The sequence below is a fragment of the Tursiops truncatus genome, chromosome 1 (genome assembly GCF_011762595.2).
Source record: "Tursiops truncatus isolate mTurTru1 chromosome 1, mTurTru1.mat.Y, whole genome shotgun sequence".
In the NCBI taxonomy this organism is placed as follows: Eukaryota; Metazoa; Chordata; class Mammalia; order Artiodactyla; family Delphinidae; genus Tursiops; species Tursiops truncatus.
The window spans coordinates 166941340-166957734 of NC_047034.1; the positions used below are offsets into that span (position 1 = coordinate 166941340).

Sequence of the window (16395 nt, forward strand, 5' to 3'; positions counted from 1 at the left end):
ATTGGCTGGATGCCAACTAAACTCCACCAAACAACGCAATCCCTGAGGAAAAGGATTCGTATGTGGGGAAGGGAAAACGCTCCCAGCTACAGATGCCCTATCTTCCCATGCCCCACAGTTCATTCTAGGCACAAGGCACAAAGAGCATATGAAAAGATTTGGGGGTTAGGTATTTGCTAATAAGCTTGTTTTGCAAAAAATGTACATTCTCAATCAGACTATTATATCCCTTATAAAAAGATGTCAAATATTAACAGTAAACAGTGTGAATAAAAGCCGCATCCAATTTTTGGTATTCACTGTGGTGAAAATAAGTGTTTGGTCTTTGTCCAGGATTCCACAGAGCTCCTAAAACCCTTGCAATTCCCCTAAATGGTAGCAGTACCTTTTGTCATTCATAATGAGCCCCTTCCTAATAATGACTTAGGATGGGGCCTCTGGATAGCCTTGGGATGGGACTGCTCACCAGAAAGACCAAGTGATGAGAGCGTTAGAACTTTCAGCCCTACCTGCCAACCTCAGGAAGAGAGGACGGGGAGGGGAGCACTGGAGATTGAGCTCTGTGAAAACTGGCGAACAAGATTTAGAGAGCTTCCAAGTTAGTCAACACGTCGTGCTGGAGAGTGCCTGCCTGGGGAGGACACGTACTCCATACCCCAAATTTGCCATCAGCCATGCAGAAGGGTGGATAGCCTGGGTACCCCATCTGCAGCTGGTGCCTGCAGTGGAGGCAGTTTTGTGGGGCTGAGCCCTTAAGCTGTGGGGTCTACACTAACTCTGAGAGTTAGTGTTACAATGGAATTGACAGAAGTGATGTCGGAAAAAGACACTACATTCACACTAACACAAAATACACTCAAAGTAATGCTCTTTTCATTTGAAACACATTTCCCCCTGAAGTAATCCATTTTCATACTTAGGATACAGGAAAGAGATATGGAGAATCAAGAGAGTAACAACCCTGAATAACAAGCCTTCCTTACCTATCCAATGAAACAGCTGGTCTGGTTAAAGGATTAAACAGAATAAATAAAATCGGCATCACCTGTCTCTCGTATCAAATCCAGCCACTTTAGAGAATATGGTTTATATAACCTTTTGCTGTCATTACACCTCCACCATAGTTACCTTTCTCCCCCAAAACAAGCAATACACTGTAAGAAGAATGTTTTTAAACCTTGAAATAAACATTTAGCTTCAAAAAAATTTATGAGAACCAAAATTTAAGAGTTCACCCAATATTACTTTAAAAAAACAAAATAAAGAATAAGATTTTTTTTCCGAATTGGAATATCCCTTAATGAACTAACTAAATCCCATCATTTTGCAGATATTCTGGTCTAAATGCAAAGGACTTGCCCCTATGCCAGATAGTTAACACTCATGTATCCTGACATTCTTTCCCAACTCTTCAGAATTCAGGCAAATACAGAACAAGCCACATAAAGACAGTTCTTTTTGAACTTCATAATTTGTTTTCAGAGTCCTCAGTAAATAGGAAATAATCTTAGAAAACTTTGGCACTCATTCTGCCTGCCAGTGCACGGGACAAGGGTTTGCTCCCTGGTCTGGGAAGATCCCACATGCCGCGGAGCAACAAAGCCCGTGCACCACAACTACTGAACCTGTGCTCTAGAGTCCTCGAGCCACAACTACTGAAGCCCGCATGCCACAACTACTGAAGCCCGCAAACCTAGAGCCCGTGCTCCCCAACAAGAGAAGCCACCGCAATGAGAAGCCCGCACACCGCAACAAAGAGTAGCCCCCGCTCACCACAACTGGAGAAAGCCCGCACGCAGCAATGAAGACCAAACGCAGCCATAAATAAATAAATAAGTTTATTTAAAAAAAAAAGTCAAAGCAATTCAACTACTGCTCAAACGTATTTGCCCTAATAAAAATCCAAAAGAAGCTTAATATAATCAAGTAGTTTGCCTTCGTTTCGAATAATAAATGTATGCATTCCAATTGGAAAAATAAGTTAAAATTGGAATTCTATAAAATAACTTTCAATTATTAAAAAGTAGACAACCCTGTGTTGGAAGAGACCCCATAGGTCTCTTGTGGTCCTACCCATCTTGCTAGGTATGCTAAGAATGCAAGGCTCTGACCACTCTACCCAGGCCATGTCATAGGGTTGTGTTTGCAGCAAACAACCTTGAAGGATACAGTAATGTCTCCCTCTGGGACAAAGAGCAGGGTTGCCTTCTGCATGCTATTAAATAGTAGGTTCCCCAAGCTCGGTGTTCCTCAGCTATGACACAAACCCACTGCATCTCCCACATGGAAGTCTTAGGGATAAGGGGAAGCAGCACACAACACACTGATCTCCTGCTGCTGGCTGTGGCTTAATTAAATTCTTTGTCTCTGACCCTAGAGTCTCATGTCTTCTGCCAGCAGCCATAAAACAATATCAGGCTAACATATTAGCTTGTAAGGAGAGTAAAATAAAATCCCCAAACCTGTTTACTTAATTGACTGAGCTTTGTGAGACATAATGATTTTGTTGTGGATTTAAGTTGTATAAGTAAATAATAGAGCAGTTAGATGGTTTCTTAGAATTATTAGAGTAGAGGCTAGGTAAGAACACCAGGTCTCAAATATTTCATTCATTACCCAGAAGTTTTCTTTATAGAAAATCCTCCTGAAATAATTAACATTTTTTTGCGCCTTGTCCTCCTCACTCAAGCCAGCACATGTTCCCTAGGAGCTGACTGGCTGTTTCAATTGTTTATGTTCCATCTTCTAGGTGTCTATTCTAACAGGAAGAAATTAGTGAAGGCCAGAATCCTATCATCAAGAAAGGTGGTAGGGACTTCCCTGGTGGCACAGTGGATCCTCCTGCCAGTGAAGGAGACACGGGTTTGATCCCTGGTCCGGGAAGATCCCACATGCCGAGGAGCAACTAAGCCTGTGTGCCACAGCTACTGAGCCCATGTGCCACAACTACTGAGCCCATGTGCCACAACTACTGAAGCCTGAGCACCTAGAGCCCGTGCTCCGCAACAAGAGAAGCCACCACAGTGAGAAGCTCGCACACTACAACAAAGAGTAGCCCCCGCTCACCACAACTAGAGAAAGCCTGCGCACAGCAACAAAGACCCAACGCAGCCAAAAAAATTAATTTTTTAAAAAAGGTGGTAAAATAAAAATAAGAAATTAAGTATTCACTCGTTTTGCTTTAAATAAGGCTAAAAAAATTTTTAACTTTTCAAAAACCAAACCTTATTTTGTTCTTTCCTATCCTTAAATAGCTGTAAGCTTATTTACCCCAAAAATTCCACTTACCTCTAGAATTAAGTCATTATAGAAAGTTAAAGGACAAAGTCTCCATAGTACATGTCCAAGAGCCCTGTTGTTGATTTTTTGTTGATTTTTTAACGTGAGACTGGCAAATATATGCAAAATTGGTAGATATTTCACCAAAATATAGTCAAAGGAATCAGGGAAGTAAACTTGGGCAGAATGTAAGTGATAACACTACTGCAGCCTTTGCTTTTTGGGAAAGATACTGGGTTTTTCTCCCCTCCCCTAAATGTACTTTCCAGATGTTTCATAAAACAAAAGTATCTTTGGGCAAAAACATCTCCAATTCTTCACGTATCTCTCTCCCACAAAATGGTTGCAAAATTCCTAATATCTCCAGCTGCCAATTAAATGCATTAACATATGCAAAGTGATGAAAGGCAAACATTAGGCACTCATTAAAGCAATTATTCAATTCTTCCATTTTCTGTCACTTGTGAAAGAAACTGATAAATACTGTGAAACCACAACCTACATGAAAGAGTAGAGAAGCGGGTGTCAAATTAAGGTTCTATGGGTCCTTGAGACCACAAAAATGAAGCGACTGTCAGGGAAAAGAGTGCTGACAGTAGCACTTAAAAAATGAAAGATTATGATTCTATGTGGTAAAAGATGTTTTCAGCAGGGCTAGAAGTTTGCTGAGTCAGCTTCATTTCTGAAAATGACTTCATTCCGAAATGTCTGATCCAATAAGAACGTGAGTCCTTATTTTTACTACCATGCTGAGTTTTCCTTCTTCAAATTGGCAAAAACTAAGGGATGCTAGCCAAAGTAATCATTTTATATTGTCTTTGTGACCAAAAAAAATTGGTAGTCCAATTAGTAAATATCTACATAAGCTATATAACTTTTGAATGTAATATTTCAAAACAATTTGGAAGAACTGAAGAGTATACAATAATGTATAAGAGTACTAAGTATCTGATTAGAAGAGAATAGATATTACAATAAGATTTTCCCTCAAAATATTCAAGACTTGTAGATTTATTCATTCAGTCAACAAACCTTTATTAGGCACCTAATAAGTGGCAAGCATTGTCCTATACATAGCCATATCCCCCTCTGCCTGGAACAAAGCTCATGTCCTTTTGGGGCAACAATCCAAAGTGGCATATACAGACAATAACCAAATAAGCATCACCCCCCCCCATATTCTTCCTTAATAGTATTACTAATATTGACACCCTTATAGGCAATTTTCCCATTCTGGTCTCTTAATTAAGGGCAACATAATTCTGTTCTCTTAAGAAAGGGCAAGGAGATTTTAAAACACACTCAAACCTCCCCTCAGTTTCCCGCAAAAGATCGGATAACAAAAGATAGAGCATTTCACACATCCCAAATCTCAAGCCTCAATCTGCCACAGCTCTGAGGTCTTGACAACCTGGGGAATAGGACTGAAATTGCACAGCTAAGTATGCGTCTTACTTGGCCCACCTAATCAACTGCCAACTGTCTGACACTATTTAAATTATCCAATATGGTTTGGTGCTTATCTCAATGTCTATGCCTTTATCCACATCATATCATCTCTCCAAACCTTGGATGTCTAGCCTTACAACTCATCCTATTTCTATCCTAACTTACCACCCCCAAATCCCACCTTAACTGAAACACCTTCCCTAACTGTTCCAGCTATCAAAAACTGCCCAAATGGGGACTTCCCTGGTGGTCCAGGGGATAAGACTACACATTCCCAATGCAGGGGGCCCACGTTCGATCCCTGGTCAGGGAAATAGATCCCACATGCCGCAACTAAAAGCTCCCACGTGCCACAGCTAAGACCCAGTGCAGCCAAATAAATAATATTAAAAAAAAAAACTGCCCAACTTCTCTGAACTTCCATAGCAAGGCCCTTCTTAGATCTTAAATCTCGTATTTCATACTCCTATGCCTAACACTCACCATGCTCTAGCCACACAAGTCTCATTATATTCCTCAAACATGCCGAGCCCTGTCCTGCCTGCAGGTCTTTATACATGCCAAATATGCCTTCCCCTGCTCCTAACGCTGTTGACTTCTCATCCTTCAGATCTCAGCTCAAATCATCATCTGCTCAGAAAATTCTTAAAGCACTCTTGTGGTCCTAAGTCTATCAAGGATGAAATCACGTGCCAGTCTGTATCAGAAATCCCACATACAAGCATACGTTTGCAGGAAAAAAAAAAAGTTACTATATTACCTAGACAACACACACACAGTAAAATGAGTGACAAACTGAGAACCTTTCTTTGAACAGGTTACCAGGTGAGATGCCAACTACAAAACTAACATGATCATTTAGAGTTTGTTATATCTAATGAGGCAGAGGTACCTACATTCAGATCATCATACAATCTAGTTTACAAACTACAAGCCATTTTTAAACCAGATTACCAAGATTCTGAATCAAAGCAGTCTACCAATTTTGATGTAAAATCTGTTAACGGGGTGAACTTCTACAGAAGCATTCAACTGTGTGCTTGAAGAAATAACTTGACAAAGAATAAGAGATGCTATAACATTTGCACTAAATTCTATGTCAATGCAGTACAGCTGGCATGACTGCAGGCTGCATAGCAGTGAGTAACAATATAGTTCTATTCACTAAAAGAGATCAAGAGAAACAAAAACAACAAAGATAAGAGTTGCAAAGACTGAAAAACAACCAATATGTGTTGGCAACAAATCTGCCTTTTAAAGCACACTTTGCAACCAAAGACAACACCATCAAAGCACAAACTTCTACCTTGATTATCAATTGTTTCTATGGAAACTATATACATACGCCGTATTTCGAGAAGCTAAGTTCCTATAATGATATTCCAGATGTATCATGGAATACATTTGTTTAATGTCTATTTTTAAAGACTTCATATAAAATTAAGCAAAACAGTACCTGTCACTGATCAAGAGTGACTACAGTAATTCCCTCTATCCATAATGCTCTTCCCTGGATGACTCATTCAGTCACATCCCCTACAGATCTTTGCTCAAATGTCATTCTGCAGTTGAGAACTCCTCTGACTACCTTATTTTAAATTGCAACCCAAGTTCTACAAACCCAGAAGCACTGCACTGTACCCTGCCTCTCCTTCTTCATTTTTAGTCAAACACTTATCTCCAACGCACACATTAGTATGTCGATTTCATGGGGACAGAGATCTGTTTTGGTCTACTGTATTCACTGCTATATCCCCAATACCTAGAACAGTGACTTTGCACACAAAGGGTTGCTGAATTCACAAATTAATAAAATAGTATGGGTTAGAGATGCAGCAAGTCAAAAACACTTGTTCTTTGGACTCAGAATATACCCGTTAGTGGGTCCTCTAATCTCCTAAACCCTCATCTATTACTATCTGGATCAAACAAAACAAAACAAAACAAAATTTAATACCCTCTGAGAGAGAAGGATTCTATTCCTAAAGCTTAAGTCACTTCCACAGTCTGAATTAGCTAAAGTAGTTAACAGCAAGTGTTTAATAGCCACCCAGCATCATTTTTGGGAATAAACACCCTGTATCATCTCTAGCAACTCTATTCTCTATTCTGTTCTAGTAATGCACAATTCTACAGACTTTTTTTTTTTTTTGGCCTCATGGCATGCAGGATCTTACTTCCCTGACCAGGGATTGAACCCTCACCCCTTGCAGTGGAAGCACAGAGTCTTAATCACTTGGCCACAAGGGAAGTCCCTCTACCAATTTTTAAACTAGCAAAAAAACGATACTTTCCTAGAAGCAGCAGGATCCCCACAAAGTATGTGTATCACATTGTGTTTGCAACTATATCAGAGTGACACAGTTAATGTAACCAATCTTACATTGTCATTTTATAATTAAAACATGCTTCTAATTTTGGAACAATTCACTCAGATTTAAATCAATTAAAATAGTGTATAATAGCACAGGCAGATCAGCCCGGTGCTTTGTGACTGCCTGGAGGGGTGGGATAGGGAGGGTGGGAGGGAGGGAGACGCAAGAGGGAAGAGATATGGGAATATATGTATAACTGATTCACTTTGTTATAAAGCAGAAACTAACACACCATTGTAAAGCAATTATACCCCAATAAAGATGTTTAAAAAAAAATAGTGTATAATGAACTTAAGGAATCACATAATTGCCAAAAAGTTATCTCCAGAATCTGCATCTTCAAAAAATCTTTGCCATTGATTAGTTCTATTTTAAAAGCTGCTTCTATGTCTTAGGTTTCTTTTTTTAGAGTGTGTGTTTTAATATTTGTAAAGAATCATCTCATCTTCATATTTAAAAAAAGAGAGGCAGAGTGCGAGACAGATTTTTTTATAAGAGCAGAAATTATACCAATTTCTCCAACTGAAAGTAGCAGAGGTAAAGAACGTGCCAACAGAAAACAAACTTTCGTATTTTCAACATATGTGTCACATCCAAGACATGAATTAATCTTGCTCCTGAAGAAAAATTACTAAATTACCAAAAAACAATAATTTTTTAAAAAGAACTAAGACAGCCCAACCTAAGTCCTTAACCCCAATCATGATACACAAAATGATGTCTTTTCCCCATACCCCCACCTCTCTCAGATAACTATCCAATAATAAGTAAAATGATTTTTCTGTTCCTGGCTCTGATTTAACTAGAACCAAGGACAAGTTTTAAGGCAAATACATCTTCATTTCCATGTAACACATGCAACCAGGAAAAAAAAATTAATGTAAAAGATGGGATCTGGGGTGAGTTTTTATTCTTGTGAGGGAGAACTGGATTGGGCAGTATATACGACAAGAAAAGGAAATATGTCAAATTATAAAATACAAAAAACTTACAGATTACTACCACAAACTCCTAAAAAACTTCTCGTGTACATTAACAATTATTTTTTTTAACATAGAAATTCTTTGGATCGCAAATAAAACAGTTAAAAATTATATGACTTTCAGAGCTTTAAAAAAATGGCTTTGAAATTACTGCAAGCTTTTCAGAATACTGGAAAACAATAAATACCTAAACTAGGATCACTGATCCAAGAACAAAGGAAACTGGAGACAGTGACTCCATTTCAGAAATTTCCTTTGCAGCCACTGGACAATCACTTCCCCAGTCCCTAATAATGGTCTGCTTTTCCCTTCCAATACCTTCCCCATTTTTAAGTTGAGATGGAGTTAATCCCCCACAGACACCCCAAAGATGGGTTTTATATGTAAAATGCTAAATTCCATCCCAAGGAACTATATATTAGCAATTTCTTTACAATAGCTCTTGAGTGGGGTTTAGGCCACAGGAAGAATAGATAATCTATGGCCTCTGCTGAAGTCTTTACCTTTCACGTGCCTCAGTAACTTGAGAAAAATTATCCCATTTTTCTACCCATAGCAAAGCCACACCAACAGCCCCTGAACCTAACAGAGATTAACAAGCCACGAGACACCAGCATCTCCCAGTTCACTTTCTCAAAGCTTTACAGGGTGTTCCATGGGTGGGGGAGGCAGGGCCGTCATCAAACAAGTTTAAGAAACACTGAATTAGGACTTCCCTGGCGGTCCAGTGGGTTAAGACTCCGCACTCCCAATGAAGGGGGTGCAGATTCCATCCCTGGTCACGGAAGATCTCATACGCCGCATGGTGCAGCCAAAAACAAAAAAACAAAAAAAACACTGAATTAAACAGATTCTCTGACGATCTAACTTCTATGAACCTTTAATAAACTTACACACATCATGAATTTCCAAGATGGGGATATAATATGTAGGGTTTCCAATTTATTTGATACCTACCCCCATGGAAATCTCTTCCAGGTATTCTGAAACACACCAGAGAAACAATACCGGCATTACTCTTAAAATTTAAATTATCCCTTATCCCCATCTCCACTGATTATTATAAACTCTTAGGATGAACTAACATTCCCTTTGGCCTTATGAACAAATAAATCATATGACCTAAAATAATTCAAACATTTTCATAGCTTATATTTTGTAGTATGTATACTATATGTACACTTTCTGAAACAAATGAGGGTATTAGATATTGATTTAAACCCCAGCACTCTAATATTCACAGGAACTATCCATTCGTTCCTAATTATCTGATAAATGAAAATTTGCATTTTAAAATCTAAGTTTATTTTTAAATCTTACTGTTAATCTTAAACTTCACAATAAAAATATAGTTCTCTGGCAAAGTAACAAGTGATATAGACGGTTTAATTCCACTTCAGAAGATTCTAAAATTGAGCTCCTCTCAAATACCATTCAGCTGGTGAAACAAATACTAGTAACTATAGTGAAGTTGTATTAGGAATGAAAATCCTTGAAACCACACATAACAATGATTCTTTGTTAAGAAACTTTATTCTTTCACTTCCTACTCCTCTTCATCTGCTTTTAAACAGATTTAAAAGCAAACCAAAAAAAAAAAATTACAAATATCCTTAAATTGCCTACCAACAAAGCAAATGGATTGTAGCTGAAATCTTGCTTATGATTTCTTCTACAAAATTTATCATCTCATCCTCTTTAACACTAATTAACATGGTATTCTTTCACTCCACCTCCATTTCTCCCTCTGGTTTCATTTGATCTGTTATTCTCAATCTCTTCTGTTTACACAAGGAGTAACAAAAAGTGATCACCTTTTTAGCTGAAAACAATGGCTGTGGCTTAATATCCAACAGTAGACAGCTTCATATTGCCATTTGGGACACAGAGAATGGACACAGGTGTTCTCTGAGACATTGATCCCCCAGCTCTCCTGGGGCTGCAGCACCTCTAGCAAGCCAAGAATAGTCTTATCCATTTACTCCAGTGTAGCATACAATATTTTTCCGTCTGCCTTGATTTGAAAAGGGTTAGGAAACATTGCTCTAGAGCATACACTGCTACATCAAATAGTGTAAGAAAAAAGAAAAATTCAATCAAGTCCTTTAAAAGTAGCAATAATTTTTTCAGGATGGTAGCTATATTAAAACTAGATTTTAGTTATTAGCATTTTCCCTTGGGACTTCCCTGGTAGTACAGTGGTTAAGAATCCGCCTGCCAGTGCAGGTGACATGGGTTCGAGTCCTGGTCCAGGAAGACCCCACATGCCACGGAGCAACTAAGCCCATGCGCCACAACTACTGAGCCTGCCTTCTAGAGCCCACAAGCCACAACGACTGAGCCCTTGTGCTGCAACTACTGAAGCCCACGGGCCTAGAGCCCATGCTCCACAACAAGAGAAGCAACCACAGTGAGAAGCCGGTGCACCGCAATGAAGAGTAGCCCCCTCTTGCTGCAACTAGAGAAAGGCCACGCACAGCAACGAAGACCCAACACAGCCAAAAATAAATAAATAAATAATTTTTTTTAAACATTTTCCCTTGAGATTGGAGATATGGTTTATTTTAGTAAAAAAAAAAGCTGAAAACATTTTTTACATTTGATCAGCTAAATGCCAACTTTGAATTTCACCTGTTTTCATAACCAACAATCATGTGAACGATCCTAATCATATGCTCTTCGTAACAGTTTTCCATAAAAAGTCACTGCGTTCAAACATGTAACTGAACTCAAGTTCAAGCAGTTCTAAAACTAGAATTTAGGATTATTTAGTTATTATTAAGTGGGTAATGACTCTTTAGTAACTAAACAACACATTAGTTCCTGATAATGAACACAGACATGAGGCGATTCTACACAACAGGCAAGAAACTACAATTCATTCCTCTAAAAGCCAAATAGGTTTCACATTCACTTCCTGATTACAATCCTTGCAATAAATTCTGATACGCTGCCTGAAAGAGACCAGGTTATACTTAAGTGGGGGAAAAACAAAAATAAAGCACTCAACGCTTTTTGTGAAATCCAGCAGTCTTAAAGAGGGTGCTTCAAACATCAATGTGCATAAAAATCACTTGGGGATTTTGTTAAAATTCAGATTCTGATTCAGTAGGACTGGGATGGAGCCTGGTATTTCTAAGGAGCTCCAAGCTGATGCTTACGCTCCTGGTCCACAGACTACATACTGCATACTTGACACCCCTACTTCCATGACACTGGTTAAGATAATGGATAAGAATTTAGAGCAGGGGCTTCCCTGGTGGCGCAGTGGTTGAGAGTCCGCCTGCCGATGCAGGGGACAAGGGTTCGTGCCCCGGAAGATCCCACATGCCGCGGATCGGCTGGGCCCGTGAGCCATGGCCGCTGAGCCTGCGCGTCTGGAGCCTGTGCTCTGCAACTGGAGAGGCCATAACAATGAGAGGCCCGCGTACCGCAAAAAAAAAATAAAAAAATTTAGAGCAGACACCAATCCTCACCTCATTTAATTTTTATGGTTTCATGAGATTAATCTGCGGGGGGGATGGTTATTAAACTGTTGATGTTTGAGAGAAACGCAGATAACTTCTGAAAGGTGGGGGCATTGAGAGGCTGTAATAATAACAAGGGCAAACACCTACAGAGCACTTACTATGTGCCAGTGAAATGTCTTAAGTACTTCACTTAGGTTAACTGATTCTCCTAACACTGTGTGGTAGAAACTATTGCCAGCCCTGTTCTACAGAAGGTAAACTGAGTGACAAAGACTTTACTCAGATTGCATGTAACTAATAAATGCCAGAGCCAGGATTTAAATCCAAGCAGTCTAGTTCCAGAGTGTACACTTTTAATCCCTATTCTAACAGTGTCTCTCCCAAGAACATACAACAACAGAATTAAAACAGCAAATCCAAATGGCTTACTCTTAGAGAAAATGATGCAAGTGTTAAAAGTGTAAAGTGTTAAAGAACAGAGTGAGCAACAGAGGTTCTCTTCAGGTGACTGACCACTGAGGCTTGGTGAACACCATGACTTAACAATATGTAGTATTTTGCTATATTAGAAATTGTTCTGGACTTCAGCATAATAGCTAAATAGTTGAAAAACACTTTTTTTAAATTTTTTTTTAATGGGAGACCACTTCAGTGGCAAAAATGGGGTTTCACTTCATGGAATAAGCAGTTTGAGACCAATGTCCCAGGGGCGATTAGTAACGAAGAGTTCTGACACCCAGGACTTATAATAGCAGCAGTGGCAGACATACCTGAAATGACAAGTAATGAAAATTGCTTTAGCAAAAATATTTTGGACTGAAGGGATGAGTAACTAAAAGTAGAAACGTAAGGGACAAAGCATAACATGACCAGGAATTTGATACTGTTGAGTTGAGGGGAAGAAATGGAAAAATTAAACTGCTATTTCAAACAAAGAAATACAGGAAGGAAACAAACATTAAAGTCTGAATAATTTTTAGGAGAATAAGAACTGGTCATCAGAAAAGATTTTCTAAGCAATGGTTAACTGTTCAGACAGTACAGCTGCAGAAGATATAGGACTAAACAGATGGATATGGTCAAACAAAAGTAGATGAGTAATCATCACTTCAATGAGCCCAAATATGAATATGGCTGACCAAGCACAAAAGAGGTCCCAGGAAACACAGTACACAGGCCTACAGAATATGCAGAAAGTGAAAATATTAACCTTCAGACATCACATTCATTCATTTGACAAACATTTCTTGAGACACATCATAAGTCTGGCACTATTCTAGGTGCCAGGGATACAGGGGTGACCATACCAGGTCAAAAGCCCTGCCTTCATAGACTTACATTCTAGTGGGAGAAACTAATAGACTTGGAAGAGAATACTGAATATTGAAAGCCTAGAATGAAGCCCTTTAATATAGGAGAATATACAGATCTATTTATGGGACATAAGTTAACAAAATATTAACCCCTCCTTCCCCAGCAGAGGAAGCTCTGTAGCCTGAAGTGTTCCTCATTAAGCATTCTTTGTCCTCTCAAAAAAGACCCTAAAATGATACATGCATTTAAAATATATCTACAAATAAAGTACAATATGACTTTTACTTCCAAGAATGGCTATAAGTACTACTCCCAGACAGGCAACACAATAAATTGTACTTCAAAGTTTTCCAAATGCAACACTTCTTGGATCAAAACATTTTATTAGTGTAACCATTTTTAAAATAACTGGAAATGCTTCTATAATATACCACAAAATTATAAGTGGAAAAAGTATCCAAATAAAAGAAAACAAATCTTGAAGTTACAAAAAAGTCAAGATTTGGGCTTGGTGGACTTTAAAAGAATCTCACCAATATTTGATTTTAGCCCCTGACTACCCTAGGCTGTAACACCTGCCTCAGACTGCCAAAAAATTAAGTTCAACTGAGTACAGGTGTCAGTTATTACGTGCAAAAATTTTAAGAGGCTGTGACACTTTCTGGGTCTTGTCTACCAACACCTACGCACTACAGAAAGCTGATTTAAACCTACCACTTCTTTTAAGTGTTTCTTAACGAGCAATCTGTTCTCTCTATACAAATAAGGAGAAACAATAAGAAAATATTTGTTTCAACATGAACTTTCCTTATAACAATGCATTACACAGTTGGATCTCTTTGGCTTTACAATGCTAACATTTTTCTGTGCTACAGTACCCTGGATGTACCTAACATTCTGGAGAACAAATACTGTGATCCCCAAAGTCTGAAAATGTTACTCAAGTTTTTTTGGTTAAAAAAACCAAAACCCGTTTTTAATTACAAAATTAAAGTGACTAGCAAGCAAAGATTAGGTGTAAAATGAACTGATTCTCTTTTCACCATACCCTTGCCACAATACTGCACGAGTGTAGACTTCGGTACATACTCTGAATCAGTAAGTCATATGGGAGAAGTGAAACAATCTGGACCAAAGAAATGCTTCCACAAATAAATTAACTTCATTCCAGTACTCAAAGGGATCTTTAAAGTTACTGCCTACGCAAGTGTTGTCTTACGCTTTATTTCCTGGAACAAGCTCATCTTGAGATTTTAAACCTTCCTGGCTTTTAGATGCATATGAGATGGCCAGGCTTTCAAAAGATTATCTCTGAATACGATGAGTTGGGAAACAGGCAGGATCTGATACTGGGTGACCCAACCGAGCCAACAAAATGCTGTCTTAATTTAGTGAGTCCCTGACTTGTAGGAGTTAAAAACTCTCACCCCTTATATTGCGATGACGTAATCTTCCCCACTGCATTTCTCTTGGACTTAAAGGGGAGGACAAAAAAAAAAAAAAAACGAACAAAGAAAATTTCCCCCTAAAGAGAGGAATTAGGCAAACGGCAGAACGACAGTTTCGGGAGGTGGTTAGGTAACTCCCTGAAAGGGAAGCTTCAGCTGAATGGGCAGGGCGAGTTGGAGAAGGAAATGTAAATGGTATTAGGAACTCGACCTAAGGCAGGAATAAAGGAGACCGGAGAAGCGGTGACCAGGCCCACCCCGCGGGACAAGGCGTCGGGCTGCGGGACCGCTGAGGAAGGCGCGCGGCAAGCAAAGCCCCGGGCCGTCAGCGAACCGCGCGCCGCCCGGCCGCCACTTCCCCGCCGCGCTCGCAGTCCGCTCCCCTCCCCCCGCTCGCCGCAAAATGTCCGCGGCGGCGCCCGGCGAAGCAGGAAGTCGAAGCCGGGGCGCGGGGGGCAGACCCGGCCAGGGAGTCCGGGTCACCGCCACACCGCGCACCCCAGGCGCCCGCCAGCCGCTCCGCGGTCCAAGGCGCCCCGGACCGCCGCCCGCCCTAGGGGTCCGCGGCGCCGGGGGGAGGGGAGCAGGGCAGTCGGGATGGGTGTGACCCTTTCCTTCCGCTGCTGCCAGGTGACAGCCCGGCCCCGGCCGCGCCCTCGGCCCTGCCCCGGCGTCCCGGCCGCACACCTCTTGCCTGACCTGTGCCCCCCCCAAGCCTTGCCCTCCGCGACCCCCTCCGCTCCGTCCCCCGACAGAACCCGGACCCGCGCGAGCCCGGACGGCGCCGCGCGAGCCCGGCACCCCACCCCCACCGCGCGCGCCCCACGATCCCAGGCTTCCAGGGATCCCAGAGATGGGGTGTCCCCCCCCGGACGGGGAAAGGCCAGGGGCAGCGCGGCGGGGACCGGACCGCGGGGAGGCCGCTCCCGCGGGGAGCCTCGGGCCCCGCACTCACCTCAGCTCCTCCGCCGGGGCGTTGGCAGCAGTGCGCGGGGTCTCCTCAGCTGCCGGACAGGGGCACGCGCCTGACGTCAGCACGCAGGACACGCACGGTTGGGTGCCCGCGGAAAAGGGAGGGACCAGGAGGCGAAAAGAGGCAGAGCGGTTCCGGGCGGGGCCTGAACTCATCCCCTGCCCGGGTTCTGGCCGCCTAACGCGCACGCGCCAGCCAGCGCCGCTTGCTAGTTGGTGGCTGGTGTCGGTAACTCTCCACTGGTTCCGCGGAATTTGTAATAATGCTATAAACGGTCGTTTGCGAAGCGCTTCCACTAACATGTCTTTTGATACTTGCAACCTTACAAAGTTTTATCATCCCGATTTTGCAGAGAAGACAGTGGCTACTCAAACAGGGGCAGTGACTTGCCCGAGATCACACTACAAGTGGACGGCCTCCTGACTCCCCAGGCCTGTATTCACTCCGCCTTGGCGTGAGAGCTGAGGGCTCGCTTCTCATCTCTGCCAACAACCCACTATCCCTCGCTCCAACCACATAGGTCGTCTTTTGGTTTAGAGACTTCCTCCCCACCGAAAGGCCTTGCACTCACCCGTTCTCCTGGCTTCCTCCTCTTCAGCCCTTCCTTTGGCTTTCAGCCTTCAAATGTCACTGCCTTCCTGATCATCCTATCCACACAGCACCTGTTTATCATGTGTCTTTCCGGCTAGTGTGCAAACTTCGGGAGAATAGGAACCTTCTCTGTCTTTTCTCAGATGTTTCCCAGTGTTAGAGGGAAATAGCTTATCTTAATAATAGTTCGTTTATTGATAACTACCACAGTTATTTGGCCAAGAAAAACACCTATTTCCAATATACTTAATAGTCATATTTTCTTTTGGACTTTTTAATTACACAAGAAGAATAACTACATTTTTTGAGTGTTTACTATAGGTATGGTGCTAACAGGTTTGCACGTAATAGTAGGTAATGTAAAATTCATAACCACCCTATAAGTTAAGAACTATTACCCCCACTCATTGATGCATGAAGGTGTTAAGGGACTTACCCAACGTCACCGAGCCAGGCAGTAGCAGAGCTGGGACTTGAACCCAAGAGGCTGTCTCTAGTTCACCTACATACTAC

General features: G+C 41.3%; 1 protein-coding gene across 2 annotated transcripts in view; it reads right to left on the minus strand.

Moving 5' to 3' along the window:
- The window catches only part of CDC42 (cell division cycle 42), a 41430-nt gene extending 26035 nt beyond the window's left edge, over nucleotides 1-15395 (minus strand). Inside the window, exon 1 of one of the 2 annotated variants that reach the window (XM_019938559.3) lies at nucleotides 15274-15395. The gene's annotated coding sequence lies outside the window, so the exon portion shown is untranslated. Of the gene's footprint in view, nucleotides 1-14297; nucleotides 14633-15273 lie in introns of those variants that run through there. The other variant, XM_019938558.3, reaches the window with a different exon arrangement.
- Nucleotides 15396-16395: the final 1000 nt, after the last annotated feature.